The 20,219-nt window shown below is 34.6% G+C and overlaps 1 protein-coding gene and 3 non-coding genes across 6 annotated transcripts in view; all 4 read right to left on the bottom strand.

Moving 5' to 3' along the window:
- The window catches only part of LOC105249506, a 77,568-nt gene that overhangs the window by 54,179 nt on the left and 3,170 nt on the right, over positions 1–20,219 (bottom strand). The gene's annotated exons all lie outside the window — the stretch shown is intronic.
- Positions 8,413–8,485, bottom strand: Trnak-cuu. Its single transcript has one exon. It is a non-coding gene; the product is annotated as a tRNA-Lys (tRNA).
- Trnad-guc lies at positions 10,254–10,325 on the bottom strand. The gene has a single exon. It is a non-coding gene; the product is annotated as a tRNA-Asp (tRNA).
- Trnas-gcu lies at positions 11,104–11,185 on the bottom strand. The gene has a single exon. It is a non-coding gene; the product is annotated as a tRNA-Ser (tRNA).

Raw genomic sequence — 20,219 nt, 5'->3', positions numbered from 1 at the left:
TATATTGGCAATTCATTGCCATGCGAATTATTCAACCGATCAATATGTGCAAATGATGCGTATTAACGTATAGATAAACACTTTTAGAGCACTTTCATATCGAAGAAAAGCATCTATATGTCTTTTTCTCTTCTCGATGTAATATTCCTCTAATGTACTAAACTTGTAATTTAATATTAACAATGATTTATGAGGCATAATAATCATTTTTCGCATTAATATTTCCAATTTTATCACGACACGATAATATCTTTATATGAGAACTATAATTAAATGTTTGACCGAGTCGATCGTGCAATAAGAGATTAATGGGCGATAATTGACGGTTTGACACGCGAGAGGAGAAATCGTGCCAGATATGAATATCTTTTACCGCGCCTGTCTATATGATCGTCCTGTAGAAAATAGAGATAAAGCGCGCCTACCTTGGCAGTCACAGCAGCATCATTTCTGAAATTGATCCTGATTGATCGATCGTTAATTTTTTATCTAATAACGAAGAGTGACGCGACCGATAATGGACTCGGGCTAGTTGAAGCGGCACGACGCATTATCCAAGGTAATATTCGCTAAAGTAATTACGCTTTCGTCAGAAATTCGACGTAATATTATCGCGAGTTTCGTTGTAATTCACTTAAATGATTAAAAATGATTAAGCTTTTACACGCGTGTACTCTTCGGTGTAAAAATTTATCTTACTTAAAAATTGCAACTCTCTTCCCGAGTTACCTCGAATTGTTAAAAATTACATTAAATCAGAAATCAGGTTACACAAATTTTAATGGCGATCCACATTTGCTACAAATTCTATAAAAGACGTTATTTGATAAATTATTTAATTATCCGAACATGTATATTGAACGACCTACATTACTCTCATGAATCGATGCAAATTTATAATGTACAAGTTTTATACGCGCGCAATCATTTCTCGTGTAATAACCTCGCATGACGTAAAAAAAATTTAATTATCTAACAGAAATACCCATCAAACTTTTATCGCACTCTATTTATCAAGTACGTAACGATGGATTTGTAACAATAGCATTACGTAAACTGGCTTAATATCCAAACAGTACGATGCAATTTATTTCACCATACACGCTATTATTCAGCGTTCTTTCTCCAACGGTCAGCATTTGTCTGCATAAAAACTCTACTTTTCAACGTAAAAAAAATCTACCTTCATGAAACAACTTTTATGAGAATCGTAAAGCTGAGGTGGGTGTAATGCCGGAAGGCTACGTTAGAAACACGTTTATGCTTAAAAAACGATATTAGTCGAAATAAAAAAGAAAATCGCTAAAAACAAGAGAGAATTTGCATGATACATGTACGCGAATGATTTCCGTTTTTACTCAACGAAGCGAATATTTAAAAAAAAATTTCCCGTAATCTCGACATGACATAAAGACCAAAGGATAAAAACCTTTATTTTAAATCTTACATTATATTTTTATGGAAAAATAGTTTACGCATCGTGTGCATTTGTTTGACAAAGAACAGTTAATGTTTTAGAGTTCAAATATCAGAATCCTGCCGCGATAAATCGAATCTGCCGCAATTTGGGGAGGGTCTGCCGGCAACATGCAAGTTTGGTCGAGCAAACGAGAGAGCGTGCGTATCCGCAGACGTCGTAAAATTGATATTTATCCTGGCTGGCGTCCAGTGCGGAAGCTGCGCCAGCTTTTCCGCGGATAATGCGTCGCGACGTGATTATATAGTTTCGGAAACCGCCGACGCCGGTTTTTTCCGCGTTCTTTTCGCAGCCGCTAATCAAGAGGAGACGTAAAGAGGTCGGCAACTTTGAAACTCAAAAAAAATTATGTCGAAAAAAATGATAAATACCTTTTTCTCTGCGATAAAACATTCATCGCGATCGATCGATACTTCTTTCGCATACGAAATATGCATAAAAGAGTAAGAAGCAAGCATAGGGTGCTTCGAAATTAAGTCTCTGATTCTGTCTATATCGAATATATACAAAAAGCTACAAAGTATCTTTGTTATAGAAACCATTAAATTAGTATTTTAGTTCGATATACAAGTATTTTTCCAGGCATCTTAGCAACGGGCAACATTCTGTCGCTACGTCGTTATTAAAGAGAGCGGAGTATTATCGCGATTTACGGGCGGCTTCTCACGAGTCACGTCTTCGCCCTCGGCCGTATCCTGGGATTATTGGATGTCGCCGGAGTATTCGATATCGCCGCGTGTGCGCTTTACTTCCGTAAAGTGTAGGCGGTAATCCCGGATGGACGCTTCTTATCGGTCCATCTCTCGATTTCTTCCGCGATAACGGAATAATCTGGCATAGGCGGATCTCTTTTCCGATCAAAGAAAATATTTCTGAACGATCGGGCGTATCGTGTACAGGAAATGTCGATAACCGGCGATTTTACCAAAGTCGACGCATCTAAACGATCTAATTCTCGATTTATGAACGGTCCATCAATTTTCGCGGATATTTCACATCCATACACATTTTCTCACAATGGAAAATCATATGGGCATATGTAAAGCGTGACGTTTCTATTAAATATTAAACGAGAATAATTAAATGCAAATTGTGCTTGTACAAGCATATCATGCTCTACTATGTAAAATGTAAACAATGGAATATTCAGACATATATTTTTAATTATTAATATCGAAAAATAAAGTATATCATACGATAAAAGATGAAACTGAAATTAAATTATTCTTTCTTACGTATGATTGAAGCATAATTCAAAATTCTCCGGATCAATAAATTAAAAAAAAATTAATTAATTAAATTTATAAATTGCTAAACTTTACGCGAGGATTTTACATCGAGATATCTTATGAAATCGATAGAATAAAAAAAGCGCGTGTCCTCCGCAACGATTCGCTCCATCGACCACGCTTTCTTGCGAATTATCCATGACCAGATTCGGCCAATTTGTAACCGCGAAGGACGCGAAAACCGGAAATACCTGATGTCATTTACAGCATTACGACGGCGGCACACCCACGATGCGCAATTCTGCGACGCAGAAAAAAAGAAAAAGAAAAGACTGTTCGCGAAAGCACGGAATAACGCGACGAGATTTTGACGACGTCGTAATTCAATGGGTTCTGTAACGCAAAATTTCTCGTTTCATAGCCAATATTCAGAAGAAATTGTACGCTGCGGGAAGTTGAAACATTTTTCAAATTTCAAAGAAAAAATCAAATATATTTCTGGATATAAAAAATAACCCGATAAAAAAGATATTTACAAAATTAAATCTACCGAATTTAGCATATTTATGCGTTTTTAATACAATTATAATCCATCTGTTATTGTAGAATTATCATGTCTGTAAGTATATCTTTAAAATCCTTGTACATGTAAACTTTTTTTTTCTTTGATTTTATTTAATTTTAAAATAGAAAATTATCTTCTATTTTATGTGCGATCAAATATGTACAAGTTATCCTATAGTTCGAACGGAATACTAAACCTTGAATGTCGAACAGCTTTGTGAATATTTTATCTTTTATCGAGGAACCATCAGCGAAGAGCGATAAAGTATCGAGGTCGACTTCCGACGTTTAGGACGAAGCATGGGGTGGCGGTAACTGGAGCAGGACTTCCGCGCTGGAAATCAAAATCGACGGCGGGTAGACCTATTTTTCTTATTCACCTTATATTGCTTGTAACGCATGTGTGCACGTCAGAGTTAAAATTCATAGAGTAATCATTTCCGTAATATTTTGCATTATTTCCTCGCATCGACATTTAAATTAAATTAAATTAAATTCATGGAATTATTAACTCACGTATGTTTCAAGCATTCGTAAAAGTACTTAAGAAATCATCGCGAACCGCGATATTTCGCATCTTTGCTTTGACAGTGTGTAAAAATAGAAGGGATCACTCAAGGTATAATACATGTTCGAATACAATGACAGGAGATGCAACGCCGGTACAGCAATCGCTCTCGGTCGGAAGAGTCTCGTCGCGGCGGTGACGGCGAATTTCACGGTTAATCGAACCGCTTTCCTTCCACAGTTTACACCGGTGGTCTCTCCTTTCGATTTCGGGCGCACGTGTGAACGCGCGTACGCGACGCCCGGAACAATGTATGATTCATTTCACGGCTCGTTAGAGAGAACCGCGCGAGCGCGGACTCCACGCTTCGCCGAGCGCACCGGAAGAGAGAGCGCACAAAAATGCCGCCCTCTATAGAAGAGGAGAGCTTTTCGTGCCTTCCGCACGAACTGCGTATCGTCGCGATCGCAAAGAGTTACATCTCCGAAGCGCAAGTTTTTTTTTTTACGGACGATTTAGCGATCAATCGAGTAACCCGGTTCGGTGGATTCGGACATGTCAATATGTATCCAATCTCTTCTCAACTGACTCAACTACTATTTGCGTGTGTAAACTAAATGTTACACAACGTTAAATACTTGCATTTTGTTCTTCTTGCGAAAGTTTTCTTTTTTCTAAATGCCCTTAAATTCTCAGAATTTCATTTCACCAAGAGGGTCGCACGACACGTGATATCATATGTGTTATTCACCGTGATAATTTCCTTCAATAATAATGTGTTTGCCATCATTTACTGTTTTGAATTATTTTATAAAAATTTAATTATAAAACATTCTTGATGAATTTTTTTATCACACATAAATACTAATATATAATTAATATTATATAATTAATTGTTTTCAACAATCATTAGAGCGATGATACGTTTACAACGTCACACAACGTTAAATACTCGCATTTTTTTCTTTTTGCAAGAGTTTTCTTTTTTCTAAAAGCCTTTAAACTCTCAAAATTTTATTTCACCAAGAGGGTCGCACGACACGTGATATCATACGTATTATTCACCGTGATAATTTCCTTCAATAATAATATATTCGCAATCACTTACTGCTTTGAAATATTATTTTACAAAAATTTAATTTATAAAACATTCTTGACCCGTGAATTTTTCATTTAATATCACACATAAATATCAATACTATTATATAATTAATTTTCAATTATATAATAGTATTGACGCTCGAATGAAACGTATCGTCGCTCTAACGATATTTTCAACAATCGTTAGAGCGACAATACGTTTCATTCGAGCGTTGAGAGTCTCATCCATTCATTAGAGAGAATTCTGATAAACAAAGGTTAGCGAACTCTCTGAAGTCGGAGTGCGCATCGATCAAGCGTAGGTGAAGTTCCGCAAACAGGCATCGCGGTAGCAATTATACGCCTTCGTTTACTGTGACTCGTCGCTGGTGAAGTATGCGAGTGGGGTGCTTTATGTTGAACGACAATGTCAAACGCATCATAACCCGCGCGAGGGTGCGACGCGTCTTTGGGGGCGCGGTACCCCCTCTCCTCCTCGTGTATATTTATTTCATCGGGATCTTTTGCGGCGTGCCGACCCTCGCCTCGTGTTTGACGACCCTCGAACAGCCGCCGAGCGCCTCTGGCTGCTCGAATGCAGCTCCGACTGTACTCCTTTCTTCTTTCTTTCTCTCTTTTTTTTTTGAAACCGACAGTTAGTCGCGCGTGCGTCCCCTTTTATGTAAGTACGCGCACGATGGTAGGTGGAGAGCGCGTTCAAATGAGCATCGGTAATTTACTGTGAAATTCGCACGGAGCCCTGCTGCATTTTGGCGCGCGAATTCGCGGCACGTCGATCGCGATTATTTAATTAATCGGTTTCAACAAACACGAGTATTCTCGACTCAACAAACAGCGTTGCATAGATTGTGCATTGTGCGTTGTCGAGAGTTATCGTATTATTGCTTTGTGTGCTATTGACTGACAGTAATAAATAAATGTAAATTTGAACACATTTTCATTACTCATCGATAAATATTACTCGACTAGTAGGAATAATTAGAAAAAACGCTATGGAAATAATTAATTGCTGGATGAGATTAACAAATAAATTTTAAAACACGCTTGAAATTCGTTCGAGAGAGCTAGATGGAAGCGTCTTGCTAGAAACAGTGGTCGATCACGACCACGAAATTTACATTCTCGTTATGCGTTATACGAGAATTGTCTAGAAGGGTGTAAATCTCGTTTGATTAACGACACGCGTTTACGAAACGACGTTGACGAGTCCTGCGAGGGCTGCGACACCCGAAAAGGTCGCGCGAATATGACAAGCGACGAGATGACGCGCCATTCATCGAAATCCGCGGATTTATGGTGCACCTTTTACGCCATACAAACCGCAAATCCTCGCGTTGAAATAACTATAATACATGGGATATATGATATATACATATATCCCGCTTTATACGCCTTTCACTTCACACGAGAAATTCCACGTCAGAACAAATATAATTTCGCAATAAATTGAAAAAATTTGCATACCTTTATACAAGAATATTTTCAATGTGATAAATGGAGGAAATATGAATTACACGACCTAAATTTGAGAAAGATCCGAGTTTTTTCAATTATTAAAATTCTAAATAATTCTAAAATAACGAACAATTTTTTAATCGATGTTTTTGAACCTTTGTAAATTATTAATTGAAGAAAAGAATGCGATAATGTGAAAGAAAATATATATATCCTTTACTATTAAATTTTAATAATTATTCCTTCGATATTACTCATACCGGAAATTCTGTCAGATAAAAATCTAATAATCAATCTTCGATAATTATCGGATATCCCTTTTAGATTTTATTCTTATGATTCTCAAGTACGATTTACAGATGAATATTTTAAAGCGGAATACGGACTCTTGTGAATTTACCTCCTTTATGCTTATTTTCTGCAACACTCTGATTTATTATCTTATTCGATGAAAAGATTCTGTTCCAGTATTACTTTTATCCTACTATTATTACGGTGAGACAAGAATAGAAAGAAAATATTCGACGATTCGAGACACATCGATGAATTCTTCGCCGAAGATGTATTGTCGCGGAACGATTCGTTTTCGCTTAAAAAGACACGATATTATTTGCAGCCAGGAGGGAAAGCAATAGACTGACTATATTCCTCTTTCTCACTTCTTCGTCAGCCCTTTGTCGTGTCCTGGACTGGTCAAACCGGACACTAGTCAATGGATGAAATCGTTTTCGTCTATTGATCGACTACCAATTCTTCTCGACGAAATGTCGTCGAGAAAAACGTTTCCGAAAAAAACCATTTTTAGGCTCTATTTCCCAATTCAATTTCTGCCGCAAACATAAATGGATCCATAATTTTACTTAAATAATCCATAATTTTACTTAAAAGCCATAAAAAATCATATGACGTGATAAATTTGATAAATTTCAACATTTTTAATTAAAAAGAAAATGAAATATTTATCTATAGATTTAAATGTTACGTAACAATAATTGCATACTACAAACTGCACCATAAATTTTAAACACGGATTCTCAGTTTGCATAACCAATATCACATATCTATCAATTTTTTGTGCTATTATAAGACACACACACACCAGTAAAAATCCCGTCAAATATCTACTTTCGATTTATTTTCCTCTATCAAATGACACATTCATCTTTGATTTATTTCTCCGAGAGATCTAATCACTTTCCAACTCTATCATAAGAAATATGAAGAAAATCGCACGAAATTCTATCTATTAACTCGGAGATAAAAGAACCGACACGGCACAGTAAGATAAAAAAAAGCGCTGATGGGGACGTCTATTTCGTATTGTTGCGCAATAAAAGACGTAGAATTATTTGAACAACCGTATTTGTAAGCCTAGTAGACTTCTTTACACGCCGAGTTCATTTGTTTTCTCGTTTTCACCGTGTATCACCAGCTGCGTACATTCTCCTGCTGTACTTTGTACCTCTCGAATCATCTGTACTTTGTTTAATAAATAAAATTCGAATGTGAAGGCAAATATTTTGTTCGAAAATCCTATCGTACTTAATCATTCATCAAGTTCACTTGTCTCACTTACTTATTTCAACAGCTGAATTAATTTCTTGCACCCATCAATTCTGTCGCGATATTCGAAACTATCTTTCATCTGCGCAATATGAATAATAATTGAGAGAACTTTGATCTTACAATCGTGCGAGGTCATATCTGCGATTATATTTCATAAAAATTGTCACATCGGCGCAATCGGCTAACGTTGTTAACCAAAAGATTAAAGATCCAAGCTCACTCCGAAAGCGATATCTCTCTTTTCCTAATCGTGCTTAGTCGTCAGATTAAAACGAAAGCTGAAACTTTGTACAATATTCGTAATTGATTGAAAAATTAAATTCATTGCTATAGTTGATGAATCTATTTGAATCTCACAATTTGAAAAAATGCAACATATAAAGAGGAAATATAATACAGAGATGCGTATGATAAAAAAAAACTGTATTACGAAGCATTAATAGAGGCTTTTCGATCACTTTGACATTTTCTTCTCTTCGTATGAGTACCTGAAGATATGCCAAAAAGTAAATCGCCCAACGTGGGGCTCGAACCCACGACCCTGAGATTAAGAGTCTCATGCTCTACCGACTGAGCTAGCCGGGCTGTTACACCGTCGATTCTTGATTCTAATAAAATTCCTGAGTGCATTCAAAATGCAATTAATAAAACACATGTATATATGAATACATTTATATGGTTATATTATTTTTAATTTTCGTTTGCAAATTTTCTTTATTATCAAACTTTTATAAAATTTTGTAAAAATTTTTTCACGTGCAAATGTTTGTATTGGAAAAAATTTCTTAATTTTATTATTTGTTAATTTCTAAAAGAGTGAAAATTCGCACCTAAACCATTCATTAATGCAAATAAAGTGGTGTCTTCATTCAAATGCACAAGTTATTAAGTTAGCATACTTTGTCATGTATATATTTGGCTTCATTACTTAAATTCACGTCTTATACTCGAAAATTATATGCTTCATTAAAAGATTATGTAAAGTAATCGTTCAAATTTAGCGAAATAAAAAGTGTCATGATTCGATAAACATAAGTTGATAATAGCAGGTTCGTAGCAAATTTTCCGTTGTCGCATAATATAAACGATATACATTGGAAAATGCCTAATGAGACCATAAGTGGACTATGTAAGCGAGACTTTCACATAATTAATGCCATGAGTGCAGCAAAATTACTGATCATAGCATGGTTTCACCTTGTATATACAGTGTTCTCGAAATATGTTTAACGATAATTTTTGAAGCATTAAAATGATTTTTTTTCTCACAATCTCTCGGTACGAAATGATTTAATATTTCTCCTTGTATTAACATCTCTATAATTGATATTTGTCTAATTAAGACTCAAATTAAATTATTTATAAATATGAAACGTGCATTTTAAAAAGAGATAATTATCTCTATTTTTTTAATTATCAGTATTTCTTAATTATCAATAAATAAATGCCTATATTATTTATCTATTTTTGCGAGTCTTTTTATAAACTTTCCTAAATTTATGAAAAATTATTTTTTTCATAGCTTCAATTTTTTTTCTGTCGTTTGAGAAATAGAGAAACTTTTCTCTAAACTGAATTGTTCAAAATAGACTCTATCATATAAATTAACCACACGTTTCTCGAGACACCCTGTATACCAATGATAATATGAGAATACGTAAATCGTATCCAACGCGCAAATTGCTATCTAGTCCCCTTTTAAGCACTCCAGCCCCATTTAAAGCCCCATCGGCGCTTTCTATCGGAAACGCGTGAATTTACATTAAGCCGCCATGAATGCAAGCAATAGTAAATCTCTAAAGCGACAGTAAGCATCGCGCGAGTGTATTGTGTATACCGGGAATAATCGATTCGCGCACCACCATAACTTCTCCCGTCGTCTTTTTGGCACGCGCCGCTTTTAGGGCGCCTCTCACCGGTATCTCACGGGGCTTTCTAGCCTAGAGTTACCGCACTGCCGTGGAATAAACACCGGTTCGAGAAAACCACACTACGCCAGCTTCTAAACCGCTGTAAACCATGGGGGTGTCTGTCGCATTATCGATTGTTGTGCAAGAGTGCCGCGCGCATCGTTTGAACTTTCTTACGAGGATTTAATTCATTCGTTGAAGAGAGATCTTTCTTTGTAATTGCAACAATCGTACACGTTTATTTTTCGCGGGAGATACCTGTGAAAATTTAATTCTGATGGCAAATGATTTGACAAGCTTCGGGACGAACTTTGTTTAGAAAAAGTTTGGATAGGGACCGTCATTTTTATCGCGATTTTATAGTAAACATCGGAAAACTTTAATTAAAAAATGCTAGGTCAAGTACAAAAATAAGAATCTCTCAGGTACAAAAATAAGAATCTCTCCTCGACGGGGAATCGAACCCCGGTCTCCCGCGTGACAGGCGGGGATACTAACCACTATACTATCGAGGATTTCTTGAGGGAGGGTTTCCTACTAACTGTATTAAAAAGACATATAATCTCGTAATATAATTATAATAATTATATAAAATTATTTTATAATTAATTCAAGGTGATCGATACGTAACTAACAGCATTAGAAATATAAATAATATATGAAGCATTAATATACAGGATATCCTGGAAATCTCGGCTAATTTTAACAGTAGATTCTTTAACTCATTTAGAATCGATTTCTCACAAACTATGAAGCCAATTTATATAAATTTATAGTTCTAAAATTATAGAACATTCGCAAATCGATTTGTAAATTTAATATGAGAATTTAATATGAAAATACATATATTGTGTTTATAATTAATATTTGTATAATAACTATCATAGATGTATACATAGTTATTATACAGTGCGCATTCAATTATGTAAAAATTAAATAAGTTGTAATAATGCACTAAACTTTAGAGATATTGTTATTTATTCCTTTCTTATATTATTATTTATTTCTTTCTTTATGTACATCGATGCGACACGAATTTACATCATATATTATATATTGTATAATTGTACTTTATACACTATTATTTTATAATTTTAAAAAACTGTAAAATATATGCATTTATTAAGATATACTATTTATGACTTGTGTTTCCTATATTTCAAATTCGAAAGAACAGCTGATTTTTTTTTATTTGATAAAAGTAAATACAAAAAAATTATGTGGATTCTTTATTATTCGTTTGTAATTATATTACAAAAAATTCTATGCAAATCTTGCGGAACAAAAAAAAACCGACGAGGATGGGATTCGAACCCACGCGTGCAGAGCACATTGGATTAGCAGTCCAACGCCTTAACCACTCGGCCACCTCGTCTTCATGTGCATTTTTGTCTCGATACACAGACCATAATTCGTCCCGAAGCACATATATTTATTTATTTTTAAGTAATATATTAATAAAAAAAGCAAAAATATATATTTTTAGAAATAATTTTTTTTTAAATCATAACATGCATTTACAATGTTAAAATGATAATTGTTAGTAATAGCAAATATTATTTATCACATTACAATATTTATATGTAATATTATTATAAAATTTTATTATTTTATTTAAACTTATAAAATAATTATTATATTAAATTTTATCATACTAAATAATTTGTACAAATTATTTCCTAAAAAAATCCCTTTTCCTCGTGTTTATAAAAAAAATTAATATATTTTATAATTAATGTGTTATTAAAAAAAATAATAAATTATTTTTGCAATAATTTCGCCCAATTTCTCTGATTAAAAATTGTTGGGACATACATAGTTGGTATATATTTTATCGTCATAAGTCACTGTTTGCTTCTGAAACCTAATTGGCGAAAGATAAACGAGGCTTCATTTTTTCTGAAAGTACGTGTCGATAAATTGAAAGAAACAACTGTGTAATGCGGTAACCTGGTGTAACAAGTTACTTAATCATGATTACGAGTGGCTACGATTAAGTCGAAACTTTTATTACGAAAGTTTTGGCCGATTTCAGGTGGATAAACACAGGCCTGATACACGCGCAGATTATTATACACGTGCCGACATAAAATTACCTCCTCCATAAACGATAAATTTTCCGTTACGGTGAACCCTAAACAATATAGTTACAAACTGGCAGATCCCACTTTAAACTCGGAATCTTGTAAGAATTTATAAAGTCATAATTATTTTTTGATACATTGCGTAAGATAACCAAGTAGAATTTAACTTGTTAGAGTTCAACTTTTATTTATATCGTAAAGTGAAATTATTACTTTGAAATATACCGAGAGTATACAATTTTCTCTCATAAATATTTCTACGCACATATAAAATACTTTATATTGGTATAAAGATAATGTTATTAAAAAACATATAAAAAAGTCCTTAGAAACAATTTTAAGCATGCAATATAATATTATAGCATATAATTATTATAGCAATATATTCTGAATTCAAAAATTTTAAATCATACAAACAATCTTTAATTTACATCTTTAATTAACAATCTTTAATTAGCAATCTAAAATTTAAAATAATTATATGGTATTTATTTTAAGAAAATAGAGAATGAAAGTCTCTTTATATGTCATTTTTGTAAAAATATTATTTTTATAAATAAAATATATAGTGAGTGTTAAAATAAATACATATTGCATATGTGAATATTAATTTGTATGATTCACGTTCATTGTCGAGATTCAACAAAAAACTCGCGATTGAACTCGATGAAGCATGATTGAAACTCATGTGCGTGAGGATGAAAGCAGAGAAGAGACTACCGTCCGTTTCCAGTCAATTAACGTATAATCGTCTTGTCTATGGAATTTACGAGGTTACACAGGAAAGCGGTTCGGGACCGTAATCGTATCAGTGTCAATGCATTCGCCGTTGGATTGAATTACGATTAGTTCGAATTGATAAATCAATTATATATATGTATATCGCTTGTCACGATTGCAGCTCGTGACATGACTGAATCTGATTTCCGATGAAAAACAATGCAAAAATTTCAAATTTGTATTTTTATTTATTTTCTGTATTTTTCTATATTTTTATTTATTTTTTGCATTTTTATGAATATTTTGAAAAGATAAAACAATTGCAAATATTCAAGTTTTAAAGTAGATATATTTTATATCTACTTTAACTCTTACATTTAACTCGTGCAATTGTATTATTTCTTATTCTTATACCGAAAAAAGGATAATAAAATAAAAGTTAAATAATATTAATCTTGTTTTTCTTACGTCATTCTTTTTTATCCAATCTAATCAGGATAGAGTAAACATATACACAAACATTTTTCTTGTGCGATAAAAATTATAACTTAATATTACTAATATATTTATTTAAATAATATTAAGTATTATATTTTATTAAAAATATACAATCCTGATTTCGAGATTAGGCTTTCTAAGACGCTATTATAAGATTCTTTCTTTGTGCATCAATGTATTCGACAGGAAATGTCAATAAGCGGAACTTAAGACGGCCACAAACAAAGAGATTTTTCGACGCAAAAGAAAGTGTTAGAAAGATGATGCGAAAAGAAACTCGTTGGCCGAGTACAAACATTAAGATGATCTACGTTCAAAACGGATTATTCCGTGTGCTCGAATCGCAAAATTAATTAATCGCCATCTAGTTTGAGGCAAGAATCTGTACAGCAGGTTGCTGGTAATTTCTAGATCAATCATCGTCGCGTGCTTCGTTGCATTGGTGATCAATTCGGACGCAACCTGACTCGCATCTGGTTTTGCGATACGATGCTATCGATTTCCGATTGAGGAAGTGTGCGCGTCATCGCGTTCGACGATGTTACGCACGAATGATGTGTTCGACGATGGTGTGTGTGCGCTTCGCCTGATATTATTGATCTAAATTACTTAAATAAGAATGTATAAAAATGATGATGTGAATGGAGACAATTTAAATAAAATTAGATATCTTTGCATCGGATTCGAAATAGCAAAACGTTATTACTCGCATAGAAATTTCCCAAGATTTTCTCAGATACATCATAGATTCCGATTTAAATGCTAATATTAGTCTCAATTGTAAAAATTAAAAATTTTATTCTTATTCTATATAAATACGAATTTAAAATTTCAAAAATAGAAATGGATATGAAAATTTTCTAATATAGAAGATACATTAATATCTATTTTTATAGTCTTAAATTTTGATTCAATCTCCATAGGAAATTTAAAATATTTAACTCATGTTTCAGCTCTATTTGATTAAACCAAAGTTTCAACAAAAATTAAAAAACATTAATTAAACTGTTGTAAATTTCTCTCTGGACAAAGCGTTTTATATATTCTGCTAATTATAATGACTAATAAAAATTGAAAAAGAATTTTGAAAAAACAGAGAAAGCAAGTGAAATTCGCTCGGATTAAAGATTTTAAAACATTTTTTTTATCTACATATTTCCAAATTTCCCAACCGGAATCCATGATTATTTTGAGAAATCTGATCTAGATTCCAATTAGAGTCTCGACATTTTTCTACACCGACAACTAACCACAAAGCAGCACACGTCGAGAAACCTCTCTCATTTAAATTACATCATTTAAATTACATTTTTTAATCTAAATATTTCTAAATTTCCCAGCGTATGTCGAGAAACCCCTCTCATCATTTCGTTTGCTGAAATTCAGACGCTATCCTAAAATTCCACGGCGATCGTGGATATTCATCGAAGCACGTGTGATAAGGCTTCCATGACAGCAGCGTCGACGCGATTAATTCAAGCCGCGAAACGACACAGGGATGGGACATATATTACCCGCGGGACATCCTCGTACGCGGAGAGAACGCAGGTGCGTTTCTCTAATTCTACGTCGCGCGAGATGCCATGAATAATGCAGTCGTGTATTATCACGCGACGAAAAGGTGCCTCTCGCGCGAAAGCCGCGAAGTGCCACTTAACGCGAGTCGAACGTCAATGCAAACATGCCTAAATAACTGCACACGTGTGTGTCTGTGTGTGTGCTCGGCACGTAAAATGTAGGGTCGACATGCACGAAACGCGAGTGAAAAGGACCGCCTCGAATCTCAATTTTACGGTGGAGAAAGAGATTCCCTTTCCCATCAAAAATACTTATCTTCTTTTTGAGATTGAACCGTATCGCAATTAGCTGTTGATTGATTCGAATTAGCAAGTTCCTGTCAAAGAAGTTGCTTGAAACAGCTGTTTTTTCATCGAGTAAGAGATGAATTTTGATTGAATATTCGCACTCGAAAATATTTTACTTCGACTAATCTAAGTTTTAACGAAGCACAGTTGGTTCGTTTTCTTATTTGCTTTTTTGGAGGAGATTAATCGACATCGTTTAAAAGATTCGAATTTATTCTCGACTTGAATATCTGTAAAAATGGCAAATATTCGACGAATTAAAGAAAACATTTTCGAGTGCGAATATTTATGAAACATTCAGTCAAAATTCATCTTGTTGCTCGATTACTGCGATGAAAAAGCAACTGTCATTTCAAGTTTTATTCGATCGAAACTAATTCAAATAAATAAAATCCAAAATTACAAATAATCGACAACACATAACATTTAATCCTTATCTACTCGATTCTTTTTAATACTTTTAAAGTATAAAAAATATTTTTATACTTGAAAAAGATTTCTTCTTCGCGAAAGGGCAATAAAAATTTGTTTAAAAAATGGGAAGAAATTTAAATCTGATGTAACAGCGAATAAATATAATTTCAATTAAAACGATTGCTTAAACTTCAACGATGGCAGAAAAATAAAGCGTCGAAATTTACATTGAAAATTATACGATTGAATTTCTCTCTAAGACAGCGATATAAATATATAAATATATACACGTTTCCTCGAATTCTAGGAGCACGATATATCCAACAAGGCGTGTCACATCTCACCCTTCGATAGCGTGATACTTGCGCTATCGAAAACGTTCGCGCCGTCTCGTCTCGTCTCGACCCGTCTCGACGTAATCTGAGCGCGATGGTATCGCGATAATTGCCCGGTGCACGAATAAACAGATTCGCGCCGTGAATGCCTTATAAGGCACGGGGCTTTTAAATATACGGGGCTGCGTTATATATGCATACGTCGCGCGAGATATCTGCGGTCGATCGAACCCCTCGCGCGCGATTGGTCAATCGCGCCGTGAAACCAACCGGCTCCGAGAGACACGTTGGACGTGTCTCTCGATTTCGATGTTGCGTAATTGAAACCGCGGAGAGATAAAATTCTACCGGCGAGATTCATTCTCTCGCACTGTCAAAAGAGACGTCACGGCTCGAAACTCGAACATTGTCCGCGCCATCGATCTTCGACGACACAGTAGATCGGAATGTTCGCTCATTTATATTACGTTAATGAACAGAAGACTGCGCGAATCGCTATAATTTACGGAGATGTATTTCGACAGAGTTATAATTTTCCATTTATTTTCTCACGCCAAAAAATTTATTTAAAGTCCTACAAGTATCACCTATTTTATAATGGATAAAGATGAATATGAAAGAATCAACAATAAATCAGCGTAAACAAATAAATCAATAAATTAAACAATAAAAATAAAACAAATAAATTAAACAATAAATCAGTATAAATAATTACATGACGGTCCCGTTAATTAATATAATTATGATACAATTATTTTACATAGTCTCATTATTTAATATTATATGATTTTCTATAGATATATGTTATCAAAATGTTCGCTGTAATGAATTGTAGTCTATATTTCACACGAGATCGCGGTATATTCGCAACCAATGACTCTCTATGCGCGAACGTCTCGATTCAAACGTGCTGTATTCATTCGATTATAATATACAATATATAGTCGAACTATTTTCCATTGGAAATCGCAGACGGTTCGTGTCCATTTACGCCGCCCGTCCCGAATAGCGTAGGAGAGAATTATTTCCATGTATGCGCAGCGAATGCACATCTCCATGGAAATTCGCCCATTTCTACGGAGCTGCAAATTCTATGATCCGTAGAACGAATACGCCCAATCGAACGACTCGGAATTTATCTCGGAATACCAACGTACGATCTATGCATCGAATACCTCGTTGTGGATTCGGTTTCGCGTTTCTTTCCGCGTCAATTCTTCCCGAGAAATTTTTAAGCGACTAGACGAAGAATGTAAAATGCAAAAGAGCCGCGCGAATGACTGAACAAACAAGTAGCTCATCTTAAAATTAATTTCGACCGAATTTTACTTCCACAGAAATTAATTTAATTCGAGAATTTTACTTGCACAGAAATTAATTTAATTCGAGAATTAATTAATTACGCGCGCAACGAGACATTGTCGCTAAAAACAAAAAATATATATATATGAGTAATTTTGAAAAAAAAAAAAAATATATGTATATATATTTATCGAGTGGAAAAATCTGATATCAAAAGCCGCGTATATCACGCGATTCACGCAGTTCCGCATCATTCCGTGATTTCCAACAACGAAGATATTTCTCTTCGGTTAAAGTTTCAGCAACAATACCGACTTTTCCGCAATTTAGCAATTCCTCGGCAAATCTAATCGAGGTTTCGCGTGGGATGTCGCGATGGCGATCGCCTCCTCTTCCTGCCTACTTCGTTATCATATATATCGTGGGGCGGACAATGCGCGATTATCATTCTCTCCTTGTATTACCATACGATCGTTAATGTTAATGAACCCGGCTATTACGCTGACACTAATTACGTACTGTCGTGACCGCGTTTGGGATGAACGCGAGAGTAAATCATCGCGAACGAGACATTAGTATTTCGCGGAGCGAATATCAAAATCCGAGTTTTATTCTGTTAATTAATACACATGTGGTGCTGGAATCAATTCCATTTTTCAATCTTGATAGTCCAAGACAACCGCATCATAAATCTATTCTGCAGCGAAAGATATATCTTCGTCGAAAACTATCTATAAATTCAACATCTGATATCTAAATTATCTCGAGTCGTAATTGCCGTTCATCTTACACCCGATGAGGAATATTATCGATGATTAGAAATTGTATACGTCGGGAAACCACGATTTATGACTAATGATGGTGAAAGCAGAGGCTGTGGAAAAATGTCCATGACGCGTATGCACATCTGATAGATTTTAAAGTATCTGGCAAAGTCACGTGTAATTTTACGTCAAATTATCTGTCAAAGTTCTAACGATGCCTAAGACACCTGCGCTTGCGAAAGATTGCCACGGAGAGATGGGCGTATCTTGATAAGGATACTTTCACTATTAGGTCGCAACATGCATTTTCGAACTCTGAAGTTTCACACGTCGTAAGATCACTGGCGCCAACGACGGTCAGCGTCTCCGTCGAATAAGGTCAACCGCGATATTATACGTTGATTAATGCTCCGGTCAATCTCGAGGAATGCGAAGCTAGATCACGGCTTGGTCAATATCCATCTATTCGTGACGATAAACACGAGTATCGTTTATTCGCCTCGGGATACGTCAAAACAAATTACTCGAACATCGTGCAAGAATCTTATTGTCGATTCTATCTTAGAAATGAACTTCCGAGAGAATCTAAAGATTTGCAAATTTTTCGAGGAAAGGAATTATAATTTGGAGAAAGAATTTTGAAGATATCATTAGTTCAAAAATTTACAAAATGATCATTTTTATAATTTTCCACCCAAAAACTAATTTATAAAAAAAAATCTATAAATAAACTTGAACAATTGCATTAAAAAGTGGATTGCAATTTATCTAAAAAGTTACGTTTCGGATTCGTTGTCAATTGTAAAATACATTTATTCGCTACAATAAACACGAGTATCGTTTATTCGCCTCGGGATACGTCAAAACAAGTTACTCGAACATCGTGCAAGAATCATATTGTCGATTCTATTTTAGAAATGACTTCCGAGGGAATCTAAGGATTTGCAAATTTTTCAAGAAAAGGAATTATACCTAATTTGAAGAAAGAGTTTTGAAGATATCACTAGTTCAAAATTTACGAAATAATCATTTTTATAATTTTCCACCCAAAAAACAATTTATAAAAAAAATCTATAAATAAACTTGAACAATTGCATTAAAAAGTGGATTGCAATTTATCTAAAAAGTTACATTTCAGATTCATTGTCAGTTGTAAAATACATCTATTCGTTACGATAAACACGAGTATCGTTTATTCGCCTAGAGATACGTCAAAACAAGTTACTCGAACATCGTGCAAGAATCATATTGTCGATTCTATCTTAGAAATGACTTCCGAGGGAATCTAAAGATTTGCAAATTTTTCGAGGAAAAGAATTATATCTAATTTGGAGAAAGAATTTTGAAGATATCATTTTTATAATTTTTCACCCAAAAGATAAATTTATAAAAAAAAAATCTATAAATAAACTTGAACAATTGCATTAAAAAGTGGATTGCAATTTATCTAAAGAGTTACGTTTCGGATTCGTTGGCAGTTGTAAAATACATCCGTCGTAACGTAGTAAATTACACGATACATGTACACGCGTTAAAATATAATGTCGCATAAATTACATCGCTAAACGTACGCGCGCAGGAGGACGAATGTGAAACGTGCAACCAAGTGATTAAGAGAGAGAGAGAGGGGGGGAGCGTCTCTCACGCGCGCGGGAGGACAATGGCGAAACTCGAGTGACAAAGTAAGCGCCATAACTGTCGACCTTGCTCCTCGACGGCGCCTAAAAGCAGATTAAGTTCCCGAAAGTGCGCTTATATAAGTTCCCGCTTGTATTCGAGACGGATGAGACGGATTCACGCAAAAACGCACAGCGGGACATTTCGCCAAACGGTGACGAAAGTAACGGAATTCCGCGCGCGTGTTCGTAAATTAAAATTCGCGATTCGAGAGTTTAATCTTGATCGATCGAGGCGCGAAGCGAGCTCTCGGGGGCACACGCTAAAGAGGAGAAAAAAAAGAGAGGAGAAAGAGAAGGTTGAATATATCAGGCCCATGAATAAAAAGAGGGGAAAAAAAGAGAGAGAGGCTGTGCTGTCTCTTCTTTTTTTTCACGAATATCTCGCGTAATATCTCAATATGAGCTAAAAATATACGAGATGGAAATTGATGAAGCGAACTTCGATGTGATGGTTCAATTTAATTTACGCACGAACTCGGAATGTTACACGTATGAATTTCAATTGGGATTTTTGAGGATTTTTGAGGATTTTCAAAAACAGACGGGGATATTTTTCGAGAGATGAATAAAAAATATATCGTGAATAAGTGTGTCATATCGCGCGACGTTATAAATTGCATAAACTTAGCCTGAATGAATAAGATACATTTTTATAAAATTTTCACATGGTATGAAAATTATTTTAAATACAAAATCCTATTTAAAATGGTCAAATTATGCATTTCGCGCGTTAATATTACATTACACA

Source organism: Camponotus floridanus, unplaced genomic scaffold (genome assembly GCF_003227725.1).
Source record: "Camponotus floridanus strain SB8 unplaced genomic scaffold, Cflo_v7.5 scaffold39, whole genome shotgun sequence".
Lineage (NCBI taxonomy): Eukaryota > Metazoa > Arthropoda > Insecta > Hymenoptera > Formicidae > Camponotus > Camponotus floridanus.
The sequence above is the reverse complement of the archived record's forward strand: the minus strand, read 5'-3'. Positions and strand labels throughout refer to the sequence as shown.